This window comes from Siphateles boraxobius, unplaced genomic scaffold (genome assembly GCF_051911475.1).
Source record: "Siphateles boraxobius isolate OS27281-9 unplaced genomic scaffold, OSU_SipBor_1 55, whole genome shotgun sequence".
Lineage (NCBI taxonomy): Eukaryota > Metazoa > Chordata > Actinopteri > Cypriniformes > Leuciscidae > Siphateles > Siphateles boraxobius.
Genome location: NW_027509181.1, coordinates 3,715,804 through 3,739,411, shown reverse-complemented (window position 1 = coordinate 3,739,411; position 23,608 = coordinate 3,715,804). Strand labels below are relative to the sequence as shown.

The window sequence follows — 23,608 nt, the reverse complement described above, 5'->3', positions numbered from 1 at the left end:
TCAGAAATACTGCAGTATTATTGAAGTAGTACTACAATAATACTGCAATATAACTGCAGTTACTGCAATACAACTGAAGTAGTACTACATATCAGAAATACTGCAGTATTATTGAAGTAGTACTACAATAATACTGCAATATAACTGCAATATAATACTGTATTACTACACTGAATACTACAATAATACTGCAATATAACTGCAGTAGTACTGCACTGAATACTACAATAATACTGCATAACTGCGGTATTACTACACTGAATACTACAATAATACTGCAATATAACTGCAGTAGTACTGCACTGAATACTACAATAATACTGCAATATAACTGCAGTACTGCACTGAATACTACAATAATACTGCATAACTGCGGTATTACTACACTGAATACTACAATAATACTGCAATATAACTGCAGTACTGCACTGAATACTACAATAATACTGCAGTAGTACAGCACTGAATACTACAATACTACTGCATAACTGCGGTATTACTACACTGAATACTACAATAATACTGCAATATAACTGCAGTACTGCACTGAATACTACAATAATACTGCAATATAACTGCAGTACTGCACTGAATACTACAATAATACTGCAATATAACTGCAGTAGTACTGCACTGAATACTACAATAATACTGCAATAATACTGCAATATAACTGCAGTAGTACTGCACTGAATACTACAATAATACTGCAATATAACTGCGGTATTACTGCACTGAATTCTACAATAATACTGCAATATAACTGCAGTACTGCACTGAATACTACAATAATACTGCAATATAACTGCGGTATTACTACACTGAATACTACAATACTGCTGCAATATAACTGCAGTACTGCACTGAATACTACAATAATACTGCAATATAACTGCAGTACTGCACTGAATACTACAACAATACTGCAATATAACTAAAGTACTGCACTGAATACTACAATAATACTGCAATATAACTGCCGTACTGCACTGAATACTACAATAATACTGCAATATAACTGCAGTACTGCACTGAATACTACAATAATACTGCAATATTACTACACTGAATACTACAATACTGCAATATAACTGTGGTATTACTGCACTGAATACTACAATAATACTGCAATATAACTGTGGTATTACTGCACTGAATACTACAATACTGCAATATAACTGCCATACTGCACTGAATACTACAATAATACTGCAATATAACTGCGGTAATACTGCACTGAATACTACAATAATACTGCAATATAACTGCAATACTGCACTGAATACTACAATAATACTGCAATATAACTGCAGTACTGCACTGAATACTACAATAATACTGCAATATAACTGCGGTATTACTGCACTGAATACTACAACAATACTGCAATATAACTGCGGTATTACTGCACTGAATACTACAATAATACTGCAATATAACTGCAGTACTGCACTGAATACTACAATAATACTACAATAATACTGCAATATTACTACACTGAATACTACAATAATACTGCAATATAACTGCAGTAGTACTGCACTGAATACTACAATAATACTGCAATATAACTGCAGTAGTACTGCACTGAATACTACAATAATACTGCAATATAACTGCAGTACTGCACTGAATACTACAATAATACTACAATATAACTGCGGTATTACTGCACTGAATACTACAATAATACTGCAATATTACTACACTGAATACTACAATAATACTGCAATATAACTGCGGTATTACTGCACTGAATTGTACAATAATACTGCAATATAACTACAGTACTGCACTGAATACTACAATAATACTGCAATATAACTGCAGTACTGCACTGAATACTACAATAATACTACAATATAACTGCCGTATTACTACACTGAATACTACAATAATAATGCAATATAACTGCAGTAGTACTGCACTGAATAGTACAATAATACTGCAATATAACTGCGGTATTACTGCACTGAATAGTACAATAATACTGCAATATAACTGCGGTATTACTACACTGAATACTACAATAATACTGCAATATAACTGCAGTACTGCACTGAATACTACAATAATACTGCAATATAACTGCAGTACTGCACTGAATACTACAATAATACTACAATATAACTGCCGTATTACTACACTGAATACTACAATAATAATGCAATATAACTGCAGTAGTACTGCACTGAATAGTACAATAATACTGCAATATAACTGCGGTATTACTGCACTGAATAGTACAATAATACTGCAATATAACTGCGGTATTACTGCACTGAATACTACAATAATACTGCATAACTGCGGTATTACTGCACTGAATACTAAAATAATACTGCATAACTGCAGTATTACTACACTGAATACTACAATAATACTGCATAACTGCAGTATTACTACACTGAATACTACAATACTGCAATATAACTGCGGTATTACTGCACTGAATAGTACAATAATACTGCAATATAACTGGTATAACTGCACTGAATACTACAATAATACTGCAATATAACTGCAGTACTGTACTGAATACTACAATAATACTGCAATATAACTGCCGTACTGCACTGAATACTACAATAATACTGCAATATAACTGCAGTACTGCACTGAATACTACAATAATACTGCAATATAACTGCAGTATTACTGCACTGAATACTACAATAATACTGCAATATAACTGCAGTACTGCACTGAATACTACAATACTGCAATATAACTGCAGTACTGTACTGAATACTACAATAATACTGCAATATAACTGCCGTACTGCACTGAATACTACAATAATACTGCAATATAACTGCAGTACTGCACTGAATACTACAATAATACTGCAATATAACTGCAGTATTACTGCACTGAATACTACAATACTGCAATATAACTGCAGTACTGCACTGAATACTACAATACTGCAATATAACTGCCGTACTGCACTGAATACTACAATAATACTGCAATATAACTGCGTATTACTGCACTGAATACTACAATAATACTGCAATATAACACTACAATAATACTGCAATATAACTGCAGTACTGCACTGAATACTACAATACTGCAATATAACTGCAGTAGTACTGCACTGAATACTACAATAATACTGCAATATAACTGCAGTACTGCACTGAATACTACAATACTGCAATATAACTGCAGTAGTACTGCACTGAATACTACAATAATACTGCAATATAACTGCAGTACTGCACTGAATACTACAATAATACTACAATAATACTGCAATATAACTGCAGTACTGCACTGAATACTACAACAATACTACAACAATACTGCAATATAACTGCAGTATTACTACACTGAATACTACTATAATAATGCAATATAACTGCAGTAGTACTGCAATACATAATACAACTAAAGTATAATTACAATACTACTACAATACTACTGAAATGCAATACTAATAAAATGCTGTGCAATACCATTGAAATACAACCAGAATATCCTAAATAAGTTTTATTTTCACACATCTGCAATATAATGAATTAAGGTACAAACAGTGAATGTCTCAAACTGCAATGCAACAAATAATGTGATTTTACTTTTTTTAACTTCAAATAACAGGCTGAGAGTTAGACAATGTATTTAAAGTGTTTATTTACAAATCATGCATATATCTTCCTCCACATTATTCAGAGAAGTTACGTTTTTTGAAGAGCTCATTCTCAATATTCCACTTTGTTCTTTTTACTGCCTTCATCTCAGATGTGGAAACAGGATTGTGGATGTAGTCTGTAAAAAACAAACAAAAAGAATCAGAGACACTCTTTTCAGTTAGGCCGGTGACACACTGGCTGCGTGGCGTGTCCGTTTTTATTTCGTCTCCCATGTTAACAGGTTAGAGCTTGCAGACTGCCTGCGTGACACGCATGTCTTAGGCACGCGGAAAACGCGTGCATGCTAGAAATAGAACCGACGCCTATTTTTCACGCGACACGCAAGCGTATTGGAAGCGTTTCCAGGCAAAATAGAATAGTAAAATATGTTTATATGTTATTTTGTACACGAATACATATTAATAAATTACATTTTGATGGTTGAAAGTCTAGGTTGACAAATTCAGATATAAATATAATTTGAAAATAAATAAATAATTATGAATTTTCAAATATTGCACCTGTCAATACAGAATGAAATTTTCTGTAGTCTATTTTGCTGTCAATACTGCTGACAGTGTCTTTATCAGTAGGCTTTATATTTATGCTTAACATGAAGTATAGTCACCAGGCAGCAGCGCCGCGTCAGACCAGTTTCTGGTGTGCAAAGACAGAAAACGCGACACAGCCGCCAAGAAACAGAAACGCCACGCTCACGCCACGCAGCCACACTCTTCCCCACAGGCATATATTATGCTTAAAATTAATCTGCAAGTTAAAGGGTTAGTTCACCCAAAAATGAAAATTAAGTCATTAATCACTCACCCCCATGCTGTACCAACCCCGTAAGACCTTCGTTCATCTTCGGAACACAAATGAAGATATTTTTGATTAAATCTGAGAGGTGGATCACTGCTACATAGGCTGCCTGAGGGAATGAAACTTGACGGCCCAGAAAGTCATTAAAGAAAATGTTTAAATACTCCAGGTGCCTACCGTGGCTCAACTATAAGTTTATCAAGCGACGAGACTACTTTTTTTCCGAAAACAAAACAAAAATAACGACTTTATTCGACTATTCCTTTTCATCCTTGTGGGCCTGAGACGAGAGTTCAAGAGATTTCCACGATGCATGCACGAGAACTGAACCAGAAGTAGTAGAAGAAGAACGTTCTCTTCTCAGTTCTCGCGCATGCGTCATGGAAATCTCTTGAACTCTCGTCTCAGGCCCACAAGGAAGAAAAGGAATAGTCGAATAAAGTCGTTATTTTTGTTTTTTTCCCCGCACAAAAAGTATTCTCGTCGCTTGATAAACTTATAGTTGAGCCACTGTAGTCACATGGAATATTTAAACATTTTCTTCAATGACTTCCTGGGCCGTCAAGATTTCATTCCCTCAGGCAGCCTATGTAGCAGTGATCCACCTCTCAGATTTAATCAAAAATATCTTCATTTGTGTTACGAAGATGAACGAAGGTCTTACGGGGTGTGTACAGCATGGGGGTGAGTAATTAATGACTTAATTTTCATTTTTGGGTGAACTAACCCTTTAATCTCTTAAACTTAAAGCAACACGTCACCGTTTTCTTCTGCAAAATGTTATTACATATCTAGACAGAAATCCACATTTAGCACTTAGTAGCACTTCACTCTCTCTAGGATAGAGGAATAAGCTGAAAGCTCTGCCATCATATGTTGCATTTTTACATTTTTGTAAACGTTACATTTACTGAACAGTCTATTTCTTTCGTTCTCCATAAATTAATGACAACATTTAATTGAAAGGAGGGTCCCACTTATGCATATAGTTGGAATTCAGTCAGCTTAACTGTTAATGTAATAAAATAATGACTGAACAAAACAAACAATATAAACTGCCTGTGACAATTTGGGCACTGCATATGTCACAGGCAGGTTATATTGTTTGTTTTGTTCAGTCATTATTTTATTACATTAACAGTTAAGCTGACTGAATTCCAACTATATGCATAAGTGGGACCCTCCTTTAAAGTAAACTAAATGTTGTCATTAATTTATGGAGAACGAAAGAAATAGACTGTTCAGTAAATGTAACGTTTACAAAAATGTAAAAATGCAACATATGATGGCAGAGCTTTCAGCTTATTCCTCTAATGACCTGTGTCTTTAATGGGGTTTTCCCCAGTATTGGATGGATTACTCCGCCCTCCTACCTGATTGCATCGCTGACACCTGTTGCGAACTTCCCTTTTCCCCTTTTAAGAGAAGCAAGACGGATGGCAGATGTGCGCGGCCTATTTGATTTGATATTCGTTTGGTTATGTTTCTTTTGCATGCATCACGACACTACAGCACATTACATTTCCACACACTCACCTAGCATGACACTACTGATACCTGACTGCTACATTACATAGTTTTTGTATAATTTTCCTTGTGTTAATAAATAACTTTCTTTAAAAGTTCGGTTTTCTCGTGTGTCCCAAGTTTGTTGCGTCCCTTTGGAGCAACGGGGCGTAACAAATGGGGGCTCGTCCGGGATATAGCAATGCTTTGCCTTTGATATTTCGTCGGTGATTTTGAAAATATTTGATTATTTTGTTCGTTTCATCGATTTGATTGGTTGTTTAGTTGTGACGTTTTGGGGAAACCCAATTTGAATAATTAGACGTCACAATAAGTGCGTTTTGGGACACCTGAAAGCATTTGGTGCGGTTGTTTGGTCGTCGTTTGAATTCATTGACTGGTAAGTTGCCTTTGTGCAATATTGTTTGTTTTGACTTGGAGTTTTCCCCTGCTAGGATTAGCGATGTGTTTCCTTTGAGACATGTCGGGTTTTGTTATTTTTGTAGTGTTGTGGTGAACGCGGGTAGTAGCTTTTGTCTCGGGAGCACTTCCATGGTGTTGAGAATTGTCGCTGGTTTAACCAGTTGCAGTTCCACCCACTGGGCTTGCGTGCTTAATTCCCCCCGCCAGTATCCGCATGAAGACTAGGCTTTAGGTAGGTAGATAGATTTATTCTGAAGAGTTAGATAGTGGGTAAAATTCCAAGTATTTTTATTGCACATCTGGTTTCTTTCAGTCTGTGATTTATTTGCTTATGACTAATGTTGAAACGTTTGTTGAATCGCCTTCTCACGTTCTGATAAATAAATGCACAAAAGATCAACTTTTAAAAATCGCAGAATATTATGAAATAAAACTTGGTGATAAGAGAATAAAAGAAAGTAGTATTAGAGCTGAGTTGAAAAATAAATTGACTGACAAACGAATTTTGGCAGCTGAAATGAGTGAAAGTGATGAGCACGGACAAAGTTTGACTGTCCAGTCTGCTTTAACTTTTGACCAGCAAAAAGAGTTATTATTGTTACAAATGGAACATGAGAAAATAAAGCAGAGGTCTGAGCAGGGTAGAATTGAATTGGAAAAAGCTAAAATGGACTTGGAATATTTAAAACTGAAGCTCATTAATGAAGGTAAAGTTGATAGCGATTCAACTGTTGGTGCGTGTGGGAATTTTCCGCTGAATCAAAGTCTAAAACTTGTTCCTTAATTTAATGAGGATGATCCGGATGTTTTTTTTTTACTATGCTTGAACGTGTTGCTGAGATACAAGGTTTGTCTAAAGCAAACTGTGTTTTGTTGCTGCAAAGTGTATTAGTTGTAAGGCGCAGTTAGCTTTTTTTCTGCTTTAAGTACAGAAGAGTGTAGAGATTATGAAACTGTTAAGTCCGCAGAGTTGAAAGTATACGAGTGTGTACCTGAAACCTATCGACAACGCTTTAGGTCGTGTAAAAAGAGTCAGGGACAGACTCATTTGGAGTTTGTGCGGGATTTAAGACGACATGTTACACGTTGGTGTGCTTCGCTTGATGCTAGAACATTAGAGGATTTGCTTGAATTGATCATTGTTGAACAGTTTAAAGTTTCCGTTTCTGATCAAATTGCGACGTATATCAGTGAGCATAAAGTTCAGTCTCCGGAGGAGGCAGCGTCGTTGGCGAATGATTTTGTGCTCACTCACAAAAATGTTGCTATTGATTGGAGAGCACGTGAAGTGAGCGCAAATCGCTTTACAGATAATTCACAGAGTGGTCGCATTTCTTTGGGGAAGTTTGATCCGTCTAAAACGTGTAACTACTGTCGGAGAAAAGGGCATTGGAAAGGGGACTGCCCTATACTTAAGGATAAAAATAAACGTACTGATGTGAATAAGTTTAAGCCTGCTGCAGTTGCAAATTGTGTTAGTTTGAGTGATGCTGAGACTAATGAAATTCAACTGTCTAATGATTATTTGTCCACTTATGCTCCTTTTATTACAGAAGGCCGAGTGTCATTGTCGGATGGAGTTGAAGTTCCGGTTAGAATTCTGCGTGATACGGGAGCTATGGTTTCTTTCATTTTGGAATCCATTTTGCCGTTTTCAGCGCAATCTGAAAAGGGTGATAGTGTTTTGGTTCGAGGAATGGGCTTAAATACGTTAACAGTTCCTATTCATAAAGTCAATCTTCACTCTGATTTAGTGACTGGTGAAGTAGTAGTGGGATTGCGTCCTGCTTTACAGATCGAGGGTGTTCATCTTATCTTGGGAAATAAATTAGCAGGAGACTGGGTGTGGGCAAATGCTACGCCAGCTCCTATGGTTTCATCTAGTGGAGAGCTGATTCAACAGAAAATGGTTGTAGACCCTGTGGGTGTTGTAACTCGCGCTATGACTAAAATGTTGAGCATTTGGGGGCTCAAGGAAAAGAGTTAAATGCGTTCGGTACTTATTTACCTATACCTGATTTGTCTGCTTTGCCTTTTCCTCTGTCTGCAGATGAGCTGAGTAAAGAACAACACTCGGATTCCTCATTGGTTGAGCTGATTACCTCTGCACTTCGTGACAGTGATGTACCAGATATGGCTAGAGGCTATTTTGTACAAGATGGTTTGTTGCTGAGGAAATGGAGTCCTCATGGTGAGAATTTTGTGGGGGATCCTATACTTCAGGTAGTGGTTCCCACAAAATTTCGGCATGCTGTGTTGGAAGTCGCACACGAAAAGTCTGGTCATTCTGGGGTGCGTAAGACCTATGATCGTGTTTTGCAATATTTTTTTTGGCCACGTTTAAAACGCGACGTTTCAGCATACATAAAATCATGTCACGTTTGTCAGGTAACTAGTTAGCCAAATCAGAAACTGAAACCGCCTCCGTTACATCCCGATTTCTGCTAATTGTGACCCCTTTGAACACATTATTGTGGATTGCGTGGGTCCTCTGCCATGTTCAAAGTCGGGAAGCAAATACTTGCTTACTGTCATGTGTCCGGCCACACGTTTCCCTTCGGCCTATCCGTTGCGTACAATTACATCACGATCAATTGTAAGAGCTTTGTCACTATTTATGTCACTGTTTGGCATTCCTAAAATCGTTCAGAGTGATCAGGGTACTAACCTTACCTCTCATCTCTTCCAACAAGTTCTAAAACAGCTAAAAATCAAGCATAATCTCGCTAGTGTGTATCATCCACAAAGCCAAGGAGCATTAGAGAGATTTCATCAAACTTTGAAGTCTCTCCTTCGTGCTTATTGTGTACAGTTGGATAGAGATTGGGAGGAGGGTTTGCCCTGGTTACTACTGGCTGCACGTGAGGTTGTGCAAGAAAGCACTGGATTTAGTCCTAACACTTTAGTTTTTGGTCACAAAGTTTGTGGGCTTTTGGCTGTTACAAAATGAGGTCAGAGTTTCTGACTCGCCGAAAAATTTGTTGTCGTACGTCTATGGATTTAGACAGAGGTTGATTCAGGCTAGATCACTGGCCAGAAATAAACTTGAAAAACAACAGGAAGGCATGAAACGGTTGTATGACCGCAAAGTGGAACGTCGTATTTTTGAGCCAGGAGACCAGGTTCTTGTGCCACGTCTTTTGCTTTCTTCTCCTTTCAAAGCGAAATTTGAAGGCCCATATGTCGTAAAATGTAAACTGAGTGACGAAAATTATGAGGTTGCAACTCCGCATTGGAGAAAGTCAACCCAGTTATACCACGTGAACTTACTGAAACCATACTATGAGAAGTCTAGTGCAGAGGTCAACCCTGTTCGTTCTGCTCTCTTTGCTGTATCAGATGTTAAGAATGGCCTTTGTTCCGGGCAAAGGGAGAGCGAGGGTAAAGAACCAGATGATGGTATTTTACGTGGACGTTTAAATAATTCTGAATCTCTGGAAAACTTAAAAGTTACTCTTGCCCATTTGTCTCCTTTGCAGATAGCAGAGTTGAGTACACTTTTGCAGAGTTTCCCTGAGTTATTTGGAGATACGCCGCCTCGAACAGACTGGGCTAAGCACGATATTGATGTGGGTAATGCTTCCCCTATCAAACAGCGTTATTATCGTGTGTCACCAGAAAAACGATGGAAGCAGAAATTAAGTGTATGCAGGAAAATGAGATTGCCGTTCCTTCATGTTCAGAATGGGCATCTCCTTGTCTGTTAGTCGGAAAACCTGATGGGTCCGTAAGGTTTTGTACAGATTTTCGAAGTCAATACTGTGACTAGACCTGATTGTTTTCCGCTCCCTCGGTTGGAAGACTGCGTTGACCAGGTAGGTTCGGCTAAGTATGTGACTAAACTTGACTTGCTAAGAGGTTACTGGCAAGTGCCTTTGCACTTTAAGTCTTTATTCTTACAAAATCATGAGTTTTGGACTGCGAAATGCGCCTGCCACCTTTCAACGTCTGATGAACCGTGTGGTATCAGGCCTTGACGGGTGTGCTGTGTATTTGGACGATCTTGTTGTGTTCAGTGACAGTTAGGACTTGCATTTAAAGCGTCTGCATGCAGTTTTGAGGCCCGTTCGGAAGCCAGCTTGACTGTGAACTTGGCAAAGTGTAACTTTGCTCAGGCCACTGTGACATACCTTGGTAAAGTGGTCGGAAATGGTGAAGTCCGACCGTTAAATGCAAAAATCCAAGCTGTTCAAGAGTATCCTGCGCCTACTACCAAAAAAAGAGCTTATGCGCCTTTTCGGTTTAGTGGGTTACTACCGTTCTTTTTGTCGTAACTTTTCATCAGTTGTCGCACCACTTACCGATCTTTTAAAAGCCAAGACAAAGTTCATATGGTCTTCAAATTGTGTGCTAGCTTTTGAAAATGTTAAATCTCTATTGTGTTCATCTTCTGTCCTTGCTGCTCCTTGCTTTGAAAGGTCATTCTCTTTGCAGGTTGATGCGAGTCAGGTTGGAGCTGGAGCTGTTCTCCAACAGGTTGATGAGCAGAGGGTGGATGGCCTGTCAGTTTCTTTTCGCGCAAGTTTAATTCATACCAACTGAATTATTCTTTGGTAGAAAAAGAGGCTTTGGCTTTGATTTGGGCATTACAGCATTTTGACATCTATGTTGGATCAAGTCAACCCGTTGTCATTTATACCGACCATAACCCACTGACGTTTTTGAATTCTCTTCACTGTCCGGACCAAAGGCTGATACGTTGGTCCTTGTTTCTCCAGGCCTATTGCCTTGACATTCGGCACATCCGAGGGTCTGAAAATGTTGTGGCAGATGCACTGTCACGTGCCCTATGAAGGATGTTTAATGTGTAGTGTAACTTGTTTGTTTGTTTTTTGTTTTGTTTTGCCCTGGCTGCTGTCCTCTTGGAAGTTATGGGGCTTACTTTTTGGCTCAATTGTCTTGTCTATTTGCAGGGATTCTAGACAGACCCCTGTTTTAAGGGGAGGAGTGTGACGAACTGTGTCTTTAATGGGGTTTTCCCCAGTATTGGATGGATTAGTCCGCCCTCCTACCTGATTGCATCGCTGACACCTGTTGCGAACTTCCCTTTTCCCCTTTTAAGAGAAGCAAGACGGATGGCAGATGTGCGCGGCCTATTTGATTTGATATTCGTTTGGTTGTTTCTTTTGCATGCATCACGACACTACAGCACATTACATTTCCACAGACTCACCTAGCATGACACTACTGATACCTGACTGCTACATTACATAGTTTTTGTATAATTTTCTTTAAAAGTTCAGTTTTCTCGTGTGTCCCAAGTTTGCATTTGTGAGAAAGTCTGCCCGAACACATTTGTGAGAAAATCGAGCCGAGAGATCTCATAAAAAGCCAAGTGTCTCGCACAATCATAACAGACAGATATGCATTTGGATGCTCTAGATTTGGTATTTGTTCAAAGGATACAAGCAGTTTGTAGGATGGTTTGTATTTATTTGTGAAATATTACCTAGGCTCATTTAGGGCTGGGCGATATGGACCAAAAGTCATATCCCGATATATTTTGGCTGAATATCGATATACGATATATATCCCGATATTTTTTTCTCAAAGTGAGAGCAAATGTTCAGTCAAAGTCAAAGCCAAATATAGTCTTCACTGTATAATTTATACATTGATTCGTATTAAAGCTACTATTAAAGTTCTCAGTCAAGAGCAGTGAGTGATTTCCTCTGTGTTTTTGTTGTTTTATTAACATTAAATAGATAGTTCTCCCAAAAATTTTAATTGTCATCATTTACTCTCTCAAGTTGTTTTAAACCTGAATAAGTTTCTTTGTTCTGTTGAAGTTAATTGGAAGAATGTGGGTAACCAAAACAGTTGATGTACCCCAGTGATTTCCATAGTATATTTTCCCTATGGAAGTCAATGGGGACCCACATTCTTCAAAATATCTTATTTTGTGTTCAGCACAAGAAATAAATTAATACAGGTTTGGAACAACATTACAGTGAATAAATAATGACAGAATTTTTATTTTTGGGCGAACTATCCCTTTAAGGACAAGCAGCTGCATGTTTACTACTAGGGCTACTGTCTCTTTAAGACCTGTACGCGACGCGTCTATACACGCATTTGGCAAGCAGATTTCTCTCAATTTTCTCGGTTTGCTTTCAGTTTAGACATAACCAACTTTCCTTATGTAAACTTGTGTGTATTTGAGAGTATTAGCAAAATAAGACTCGAAAGATAACTTAGTCCAGTAACCAGGCGCTGTTTGTTAGACAGGCTTTTAGTGCATGTGCGGGTGCATGTGGGTGTTCGCGCTCAGTAAAGCGCATGTTGTTAGAACAGCGCATCAGCAGTGAATGACATGTTTAACCGGCAAGGCTTTAAAGCAAATGCAAATAATGAACTTTTGTGAACTCACTGAACTGATGTGTCCCGTTCCTCTGTGTTAATATTTGATGTGAGTATTTGTCGCGTTGTACACTAATGCTGTTGAGACGGAGGCGCCAGAACTGCTACTGATAGAATGCACAAAATACTATATATTTCTACAAAAGCAGTCAGCAGCTTGCTTGGAGCAAGGATCATAGCGCAAATTTGAACTATATCCATATATGCGATATGGTCTAATTCCATATCACATTTAAAAATATATCGATATATTTTTTTATATCGATATATCGCCCAGCCCTAGGCTCATTTATTTATATTTGCAAAACACAATGCATATGTGTTGCCACTACATTTTCGCTCAAATTGACCTTTGTACTTGCACATTGCTTTCTGTTTGTTTGCGAGTCGAGTTTTCCTTTGCAAATCAGATCGAGTTTGTTTGCAAAATGCTGGATTTGTTTGTTTAATTATTAACTACATATTATTCACCATCTCCCCTATATTCAGATAGGTGGACAAACGCATTTTTGTCTCAGTGCATGCATTGTCTTAGTCTGGCAGAGTCGCCGCCAGTTTAGCTTAGCATAATGGATGGAATCCTTTGTAGCCGGATAACATTTCGTAAGTAAAAGTTATCCAAAAAAAACCTAATTTCTCATTGTGGCCTGCGTATTCACAACGAGTACAAATAGCAATGCAGATTAAGACTAGGCGATTTCCTAGGCAGATATTGACTTATTGACTATATTGAGGTGAAGCACAGGCGAAGCACAGATATCACGCAACATACTTTCATCAACATACAGGCCTGACCTGCACTTGAGTATCTTCGCTTTTGGATTGTTTTGAGTTTAAAAAGTTTCAGCTTTCAGGTGTTGCGTGATATCTCTGCGCCCAAGTAGCAGTGCTTAATCTAGTCTTAATCTGCATTGCTATTTGTACTCGTTGTGAATACGCAGGCCAGCGTAGTATTTAGTTGCTGTTTTTTTATCACTTTTACTCACAACATGCTATCCGGCAACAAAGGATTCCATTCATTATGCTAAACTAAGCTAGCGGCGGCGCTACCAGACTAAGACAATACATGCATATAGACAAAAATGCATTTGCCCACCTATCTAAATGTAGGTGAGACAGTGAATAACCCCTATTTCAAAAAAAGGTGGCGTGTTCCTTTAACTTGGTGTCTGCAAGTGTTTGTGGAAAGTAGGGCTTGGGTAAACGATTATTAATTAAACGATTAGTCTGTTGATTATTTTATCGATTAGTTAACTAATCTATCGACTAATTGACCGATTCTTTTTTGTAACATGGAAATTGCAGGAGTGCACATTCAATGCACAACAATTTTGATCTGGTTCTTACGAAGTATCTACACTGTAAAAGGTTTGGTAGGCTACTCAACTGAGCCCTATCACACTTGGATGTGGTGCTAACATCCCGACTGATGGGGGGGGTTTACATGCGCTTCATAACGCACACACGCACATTTGCACACACACGCAAGGTATCTCGCGCTCCCTCTCTCTGCCACGCACTACACGGTTTGGAGCTCGCGAGCTCTAGATTCCGGGAGATTTTAACTAATTTGCGGGCATCAGGGAGCCGCTATCAATATGCAGGAGACTTGGGATGTCAACTCCATTTGACAAAGAGCGCAAATAACGACACCTTTGCATTTGGGACTAAATTTGAAGTATTCCCATACCTTCGATGATTTAGTTTTTTTGCTGGGTTTTTTAGGACTTTTTCTTTTGTTGGGACTTTTGCATGGCTTTGTTGTGAATTCTGTGAAGAGGTTGCTGTTTTGATCTCGATTCTGCAATGTTTCGGTCTCCCACGTGTGGGTTCACCGGGAACGGTGAAAAAAAAAAAAACATGAATAAATAAAGAAGCGTTGACAAAAAAATATGACGTCGACGAAATTTCGACGTCATCAATGCGCCATTACAGGCCTAGTGGAAAGTATTCATACTATTTCCAGTTAATTTATGGTTTATTGTTCTACATTAATGAGTTTGAATACACCAGATAAAAAGTTAAATTACTCACCCTCATGTCATTCCAACCCCGCAAGACTTTCGTTCATCTTCAGAACACAATTGAAGATCTTTTTGATGAAATCTGAGCGCTTTCTGTCACTCCATTGACAGTCTACGCAATTTGCCCAACAACATGCATTTCTGGAAAAAAGCAGAAAAACACAATTTTTAAATGTTGTGAGTGCATATTTGTTTCACAGCAGCCATTATCTTCTGTTAAATTACATTTTTGATCTTTAGTTGTTACCAGTGCATTTTCTTAAATAATCACACCATAAAAAGTATTTTTTTTTATCCTTTTCTGCCCATTAATGTCAAACTATTAAACATAATTGCTTGTATTTTTTGTGTATATCCAGTAAGTTAGTGTCTGATATTCCAAATATTCCTAATATTAAATTGAAACAATTTAAGTCACCATTATTTATAGCGCTTTATACAATACAGATAGTTTAAAAAAATGCATTAAAAGTGATCGATAAAATAACTTAATGCTGCAAACATACACAATCTGCTGTGACGCAGCTCTAAAAAATAACGTAAAACAGTGTAAAACGCTACAGTACGGAAGCGGCGTTTCCTCTTATTTGCTCACCGGTTTGAATAACATATAAAGTCTTTTTTACACTAATCTAAAATTAAAATAAACAGATATGACGACATTCTACGTTATACTCACCTCACTTGACAAGGCCAACACTCCACCTCGCGTAATGAACTTCTTTTCTTCCAGAAAACGCTTCTCTTCCGTCCCACTTGTATGACCGTCACCACGGGTTGTAATGCTGTCATGTCTTTGTGTTTTAATTTTGATAGTCCATAAATATGAACGTAAATGAACGATATTTTCAGTAAGGAAATTAACCGAACCGTATTTTATGGAGCAGACACCAGGGGAAAAGACGCTGACTGACCGTAACGAGCATCAGCTGCTCTCGAGACTCGTTGTCATGACAACGACTGCGGTGCGCTCGAGCTAAGGAAGCTCTGGTCACGTGGGCTATACGCGGGTGAAAAGGTTAGTGTCGCACAATACCGCATAACTGCAGTACAGTGTAATATTAATGGTATACCAAGACTTCGGATGCAAAAACCAAAAAGTTCATCTGATTTTTTTTTTCATAAAGCTCCTTTATTTAGGTTCAGTAATTTCACTTTTTAATGGCAACAAAAATGATCTCATTGCCATTAAAGTCAAATTACTGAGACCAGCCGAATTTGAGTTTTTTTTAAAAAGTCTATCACTTTTTAAAGAGTATCACTGAACTGCAGTTATTGTGTCTATAGGCTACTTCATTTTACTACAAATCTACAGTTGTACTGCAGTTTTACTTCACTATTCTGAAGTTGTACTTGTACTGCGTACTTCAATGTACTGCAGTTATATTGTATCTATACTTCGTTAATACTGCAAATCTACAGTTGTACTTCATTGTACTGCAGTTATACTGCTTTAAACTGCAGTTTTACTGCAGTTGTACTTCATTGTACTGCAGTTATTTTTTGTAAGGGCGTGCCTTACTCCTGCCTCAAGATCTCTCTGTTTACATCTACCAGACATCCCTTAGATGCAAGAGAGCAAACAAAAAGTGCAACCATTTACTTACCTATGTGCTCTTTTATCTTATTTTTTATTCGCTCTTTTGCCCATAATGGATCGCGTCTCGGTACCTACGCGTTGCGCCTGCCACAAGATCACTATTTTCATCTACCAGACTCTCCGATTGATACACGAAAACAAACATACAGTGCAATCCTGCTCTTATTTACCTTTTTGTCATCTTATCTTATATTTTATTCGCTCTTTTTGCACGTGATGGAGCGCGTCTCGTTACTCTAAGTCGCGCCTGCCACAAGATCTCTGACTGTTTTCATCTACCAGACACTCCGATTGATAGCCTACACGAGAGCACACAAACAGTGCAATCCTGGTCTTATTTACCTATTTGACATCTTATCTTATTTTTTATTAGCTCTTTTGTCCTGTGATGGAGCGCGTCTCCTGGCATGCCAGCCACAATATCTCTCATGTAGCTGCCTGATACTCCAATTGACATTCTGAAGGAGAGTGATTTTGACCACTCCATTAAGTTTTGTTTTGTATAAAGCCTTTCTTTGAAGTGAATTTCGTTTTGTATAAATTGTATCTTAATTTTGATCAATGTTTGATCAACCAATTCCCTGGATTTGATAAATAAGAAGCAAAGATAGCAGACATATAGGCCTATAGCAATAAAATCATGACATTTTTGCATTGCAGGTTACATGCATGAGAAATATATCTAGAAAGGTAGAGATGTCTAGCCTACTTTTAAACGAAACAATTCAAAACGAAGATAAATAGGCTACTCTCAGATTCCGCATGAAATGAGCATTTCTCTCGGCGCCTTCACTACTGCAAAGGTGGCAAGTAGTCAACTTTATCTTTGCAGCCAACACTGACACAGAAAACACTTTGATGGGTTGGGGTGGTGGTTGTGTCACCCCGTGCCACCCCACTAGACACTCTCCTGGCCCTAAAGAACCTATCTTCTTATTAATTACTCGATAGCTGAAGCTAGGAAAATGTAGTTGAGTTACATCAGGAGCAGAAAATGTTTATTATTTGAAATCGTGTGTTTTCGTGTATCAATCGGAGTGTCTGGTAGATGAAAACAGTGAGAGATCTTGTGGCTGTGCAACGCTAGTGTCACGAGACTCGCGCTTCGGATTAAAATGGCGTAATAAAATATTTTAATGTGGCAAATAGGTATATAGGCTAAATAAGACTAGAAGGAAATGCGGGATGCCTGTCTATTTGATCATGTGCATCAGTCTGAGTGTCTGGTGGCATACGCGTATAACGGTGACTGGTCGAGTGGCAGGCACATCGGCAGCTCCACCTGGCACGCAAAGATTTTACCCATACTGGTTCACGATCTGCTGTCACCAGTCACCACTACACGATTATTATTATTTTATTTTGTTCTATCATCTATTCACTGGCTGCCTCTTAAATTCGGGAATGACTTTAATTTACGAATTTACATGTTTTTAAATCACTGCACTGTAATGTATTGTGAAGTCTCTGCTGAAAACACATATGTACTTTGAAATTTGAATTTTGAGTATCTTTTCTGACACCTTTTTTTTCTGGTAGAGTTTAAATTGTTTTGTTTATTTGCCTATGTGTTGATGGGTTCAGTGTGTTATAAAAAATAGTAAATGTGCTATACATAACACATTTAATTTAGTCGAGTTATTTTATTTTCACCAAGTGAATGAAATATAAATTAAATAGAATTAATTTAGCTAAATAGCTAGTCGTTATAATGAATAATGCTTAGTTAAAAAAAATAGACTACATTGGTGCGGAGGACTTTAAATATCACTATTTTGGATAAAGGCTGTGACTTGGATGGTAGAGTAACACATATAAAAACAGCTGTGGAGAATAGGAATATTGTATTTCTTTCAGTCTACGCTCCATGTACTCCTGACCCTGCTTTCTTCTCGTTACTCTCAGTTTATCTCTTGAAATTCTCTGGCTTTGAAATTGTAATGGGTGCAGATATGAATTCTGTAAAGTTAATTCTCAAGCTCTTTGTTCTGATAAATTACGACAATGTGCAACTTCATCCTCAATAGTGGACCTTTGGCTATTACTAAACCCTTCTGCTGGGTCTTTCACTTTCTTCTCCGGCCCTCATAAAATCTATTCACGAATCGACTATATTTTATTTCTACTTCTTTATCTTCAGCTGCTCAAGATGCGGATATTTTCTCCCTATCTCTGTCTGATCATGATGGTAATTCGTGCATATTATCTTTGGTTCCTCGGCCATCTCGGGCCCCTAGATGGCGATTTAACCCTAAACTGTTACAGGATGGAAACTTTTGCAGTCAGTTCAGAAAGAGGTTTGCTGAGTTTATTTAAATTAAACTCAATAAACTAGATTCGGTGGATGATCCACGAACACTTTGGAATGCGGTTAAAGGCTTTATAAGGAATAATTCAATTTCATACTCTTTCCTCCAGAAAAAACAACACAAAAAGATAGTTGAGCTGGAATTGCAGCTTCAGAACCTGACAAGAGATAATCAACGATTTTCTTCGGACAATACACTCAGCAAAATCATGGCGGTTAGGTCTGAACTGAACTCATTACTGAGATCCAGGGCAGAATTTTTGATTCAAAGATACTATTTGCAGGGGAGTAGACCAAGTCACCTTTTAGCTTTGAGATTACGTAATAGTGAAAAGTTTGCTAATATTCCAGCGGTGAAATCCCATGGGGAAATTATGATAGATCCTAAAGATATTAATACCACTTTTTGCTCTTTTTATTCTAACCTTAATCTGGCTGAACTGATTACTCTCCAGGAGCTGGAGTTAGCAGCTAAATCTATGAACAAGGGGAAATCCCCTGGCACAGATGGTATTCCAAACGAGGTACATACAACTTTTTGGTCTGACTTAGGTCCTCTAATGTTGGATATGATACATTTTTCAGTTTCGCAAGGTTAATTTCTCGCATCGATTAATATAGCTATTATTTCTCTCCTTTAAAAAAAAGACAAAGATCCGAATTCCTGTTCTAGCTATAGGCCACTTTCTTTGATAGGGACTGTTGTTAAATTGTAGCCTATGCTAAAGTGCTGGCCCGACGTTTAGAGAGATTTATGAATAGATTAGTTCATTATGACCAGACAGGGTTTATTAAATCTCGTTCCGCCTCGGATAACTTGTGTAGGCTATGTCATACTGTTAATTAAACAAGTATGTTGACTCCCCTTTGCGCAGTATTATCTCTGGATGCGATGAAAGCTTTCGACCAGCTAGAATGGAACTATTTGTGATTGGTTCTACAACATCTGGGTTTAGGGTCAAGTTTTATAAACATGATTAAAATTCTGTATACCAACCCAGCAGCTGTTGTTCTTACAGGTTCAGTTTGTTCAAATCCATTCTTTATACAGCGAGGTACTCGTCAGGGTTGCCCGCTTTTTCCTTTGTTGTTTGCTTTATCCTTGGAACCCCATAGCTCAAGCGGTCCGACAATCTGAAATTATCTCCCCAATAATTATAAGGAACACACGCCATCATATTTCATTGTTTGCTGATGACATCTTAATGTTTTTGGAGAAACCATCACATTCTGTCCCTCAGGTGCTGAATTTATTTGACCATTTTGGATCCCTCTCTGGGTTTACATGTTTGCTCCCCCTCAATTTTAAAATTGACCCCACACTCCTATCCATTTCTATTCCGGTGGTGCAATCCTTTAAGTACCTGGGTATAGATATCTTTCCATCCCTTCAAGAAATTATCTCGAAAAACCTGAATAGTATTTTAGCAAAAATATTCTCAGACTTGGAAAATTGGTCTCATCTCCCTACTTCTTTTCATGCTTGTATATCTGTAATTAAAACGAATATTCTTGCACGTATTAATTTCTAATTGCTCTTTCTCCACCTGCTGGCTTCTGGAATAAACTCGATGCATGCGTTTCTCGTTATATATGGGATGGGAAACGTCCTCGAATCAAGCTGACTACCTTACAGCGTGGCAGATTACATGGAGGTCTGTCTTTCCCTAATTTTAGTCTTTATGCTCAAGCCTTTACCCTCCCCCCTTGGTTTGATCCTGATGCTTCTGTGTCATGGAGAGCAATTGAGGAATCTATGGTTTATCCCTATGAACTGAAGCATCTTGTTTTTTCCGGGGTTCCACTGAGGCAGTGTAAATCACAGTTTGGTCCTATTGTAACTTCTCTCCTCTTGGAGGGCAGTTGAAAAGGCATTCGCCCATTCGCCTATTTTCCATAATAATAATCTTTTGTCTGGCAAGGTCCCTTTTCATTGTCCGCAATGGACATAAAAAAAGGTAAACACTTTCGGAGAGATCTATGATGATATGGGTCTAAAATCATTTCAAGACATTAAAGTTCAATATAATTTACAAGGTACATCTTTTTATATGTATTTGCAAATAAGATCGGCCCTTCGGGCATATGGGGTGCCTTGGGACTCCCATTTACCTATTCACCCACTGCGCAAATTAATCCTCCCTTCTGAGAGAGCTCCCTCTTCTGTGTCGTTATTTATCGGTATCTTCTTGAGCATTCATACAAACCCTTACAACTGTTTGGGCTAAGGATCTTAATGAAGATGTGCATGTTTTATTTTCAGATCAGGTATGGAGGATGTTTAAGCTGTCTTCAAAGAACCCCAATTATCAAATGATACACTGGAAATTATTACATAGGGTTTACTTGACTCCCATGAAACGTTTTTATATGAATCTATCCTCCTCTCCTAAGTGTAATCTTTGAGGATCTCTAGGCACGTACTTGCACTTCTTTTGGGACTGTCCCTCTCTTTCACCTTTTTGGACCCAGCTCTCACAGGACTTATCAAATCTGTTGGACACTGACATTTGTTTGACCCTACACCATTAAATTTAACGACTTTAGCGACCTAACCTTATCCGTTCAACAAAGATATTTACTGTTAGCTGCTCTCACAGCGGCAAAAAAAAAGTTAGTCAACCGTTGGAACCCTATGGTTGGAACACACAATGGACAGATGGACATGGACAGTGTCCTTGCTGGACATTATATCGATGGAACTCTCAACTGCATGGATCCAATGTTAAGACTGTGAATTTATGGCATGCTGCTTTTGATTTTGTCAAATTTTTTAACATCTATGTAATTTGTTTATTTACTTATTTATCTATATTATTATTATTTTTTATTTTTTGGATCTACATTCTATGTTTGTATTTTATTTTAATTTTCTTGAAGTCTACCAGTGGTGGGATGGGGTGGGTTCTAGATTTGTATAGTTTTTTTTTTTTTTTTGCTTTGTATTTTTGTGTTTCTTGACTTTAGAAAAGAAGACTTAATATACAGTTGTTAACAACAAAAAAATAGACTACATAAATAAATAGGCCTAGTCAATTAATCAGTCGTCCTGCAACTGTGTCAATCCTTTTAAAGTTGTTTAAATAATGCCATGGTTAGTCAATTTAATGTGTAGCTATCAGAACAGGTTTTTATTGGTCATTTAAGACTCATCTAATAAAAAGTTACTTCAACACAGACTTTAAATAGGCCTAAAATACCTTAACATAGGACATTAATATGCATACATAGCACAAAAGGGCGTAACCGAGTTAAAGTAATATACTGTAAATATCTTCTTTTGTGTTCCGCAGATGAAATAAAGTCATACTTTGGGACAACATTCGCCTTCCTTCTTGATCGAGATATCACGTGCCAATACTATCACCCGCCCCCTGGCCTCAGTCACGGGATATTTCTCAGAAGGCGGAGACAGTTTAGCAGAAAGTGGTGGTAGAGTACTAACTGATCTACTGAACTTCTCGATCGAAGCGGTGAAGTGTGGCTTCATATTTGTAAACAGTCAGTGCGACCCGAGAGGAATCGTCTATTCGTTTCTTCACCAGTGCTTCAAGTGTGAGTACACAGAACATGCTCATGTTGTAATTGCCCGATTGTTCATGTATGCAATGCATTTACTGACAGAAACATTGGAACACGTAGCCTACTATATTGTCAGTGATCTTTAGCCTAGTTAAGGTTTAAGGGATTGTGCTGCCCTTTAAGCATTTAGTCTAATGTGCACCTATTTATAACAGCATCTGCAGACAGCACAGCGTTCAGACAGTGTTTTATCATAGAATTGAACTGTTCGTTTATTATTTGCATATGCACGTTCTAATTTAAAATTATTGTTAAAAAATGTTGTTCCAAACCTGTATGATTTAATTTATTCTCTTCCTTTTGCCAAGAGGAGGAATAATCTCTCTCTCACTTATTTTATTTCTGTTCTTCTTACTCCAAACATTTCAGCATCCTTATTTCTTGTGTTTTTCGTGTGATATTTCTGTCATTAATGTTGTTTTTCACTGATATTTCTGGTAGTGATGGGAGAAACGAAGCTTTTTAAAGCTTCGAATCAATTGAACCAATTGCTTCTCAAAATGATTCACTAGCCAGGTTTCCATTCAAGGGTTTTTTGCTGGAAAAAGTTTTAGCGCATCAAAATGTTTACCGATATAGCTGATGGAAATGCCAATTATCGATATTTTTTTGCAAATGTCGACACAATCCTTTTCCGTTTAACTTTAGCGCATAAATTCTATGTCGATACTTTAATTGTCGCGAAAAACTAGTTTGGAATCACTTTTTGTCGAGAAAAGGGGCTTTAACGCAAATAAATGTGGTGTCATATGATATTTTCATCACGTGCAAGATGCAGTCGTCACAACAAAAACCATGGCCGGTTGTTTTACTAACCCCGAAAGTTTCGCCCATCACTCTATACTCGGCGCAGGTTGCCAGCTTGTACAGGGCAATGGCAATCCGCTTTAGTGTCGAAACCGGTGGTCGGTGGCAGTGGCGTAACTTTGCTTTGAAAAGTGGGGGACACCGCACAACTCGTTTTGCTATTTGTTTATTTAATAACCGACTTTACTTGGGGACTCTTTCGTTTTGAATTGTTCTGTTTACAAGTAGAAATTTCAAGTTCCCTTTCGAGAGGTCTCTCCTATTGCGTAATGCTTACGGTATGGGAAAACTCCTTTTCTCGAGAAATATTGAAGTCTTTATGTAAAACGCATTGCAGCTGCACAGCATACAGCAATGAGCGAGGCAGCTCGGTCATTGGCTGTGCTGCGGCAACTTGCACGAACCAATGACGGGGCGACTCTGAACCCGCTTCCAATGAGCGTGCTTCGCGTCCACGCGCGTCAGAGCCCGCCAAGATGGGCGTGGCCAAGGGCTATATATTGGGCGCCCCGTCGTCTGAGTTCTTTAGATTTAATCTCCT

The 23,608-nt window shown here is 38.1% G+C and overlaps 1 protein-coding gene across 7 annotated transcripts in view; it reads left to right on the top strand.

Annotated features, from left to right (window-relative positions):
- The window catches only part of oplah (5-oxoprolinase, ATP-hydrolysing), a 104,294-nt gene that overhangs the window by 8,705 nt on the left and 71,981 nt on the right, over positions 1 to 23,608 (top strand). For all 7 annotated transcript variants that reach the window (XM_077205872.1, XM_077205867.1, XM_077205869.1 and 4 more), the window contains exon 2: positions 21,972 to 22,233. The gene's annotated coding sequence lies outside the window, so the exon portion shown is untranslated. The remainder of the gene's footprint in view (positions 1 to 21,971; positions 22,234 to 23,608) is intronic.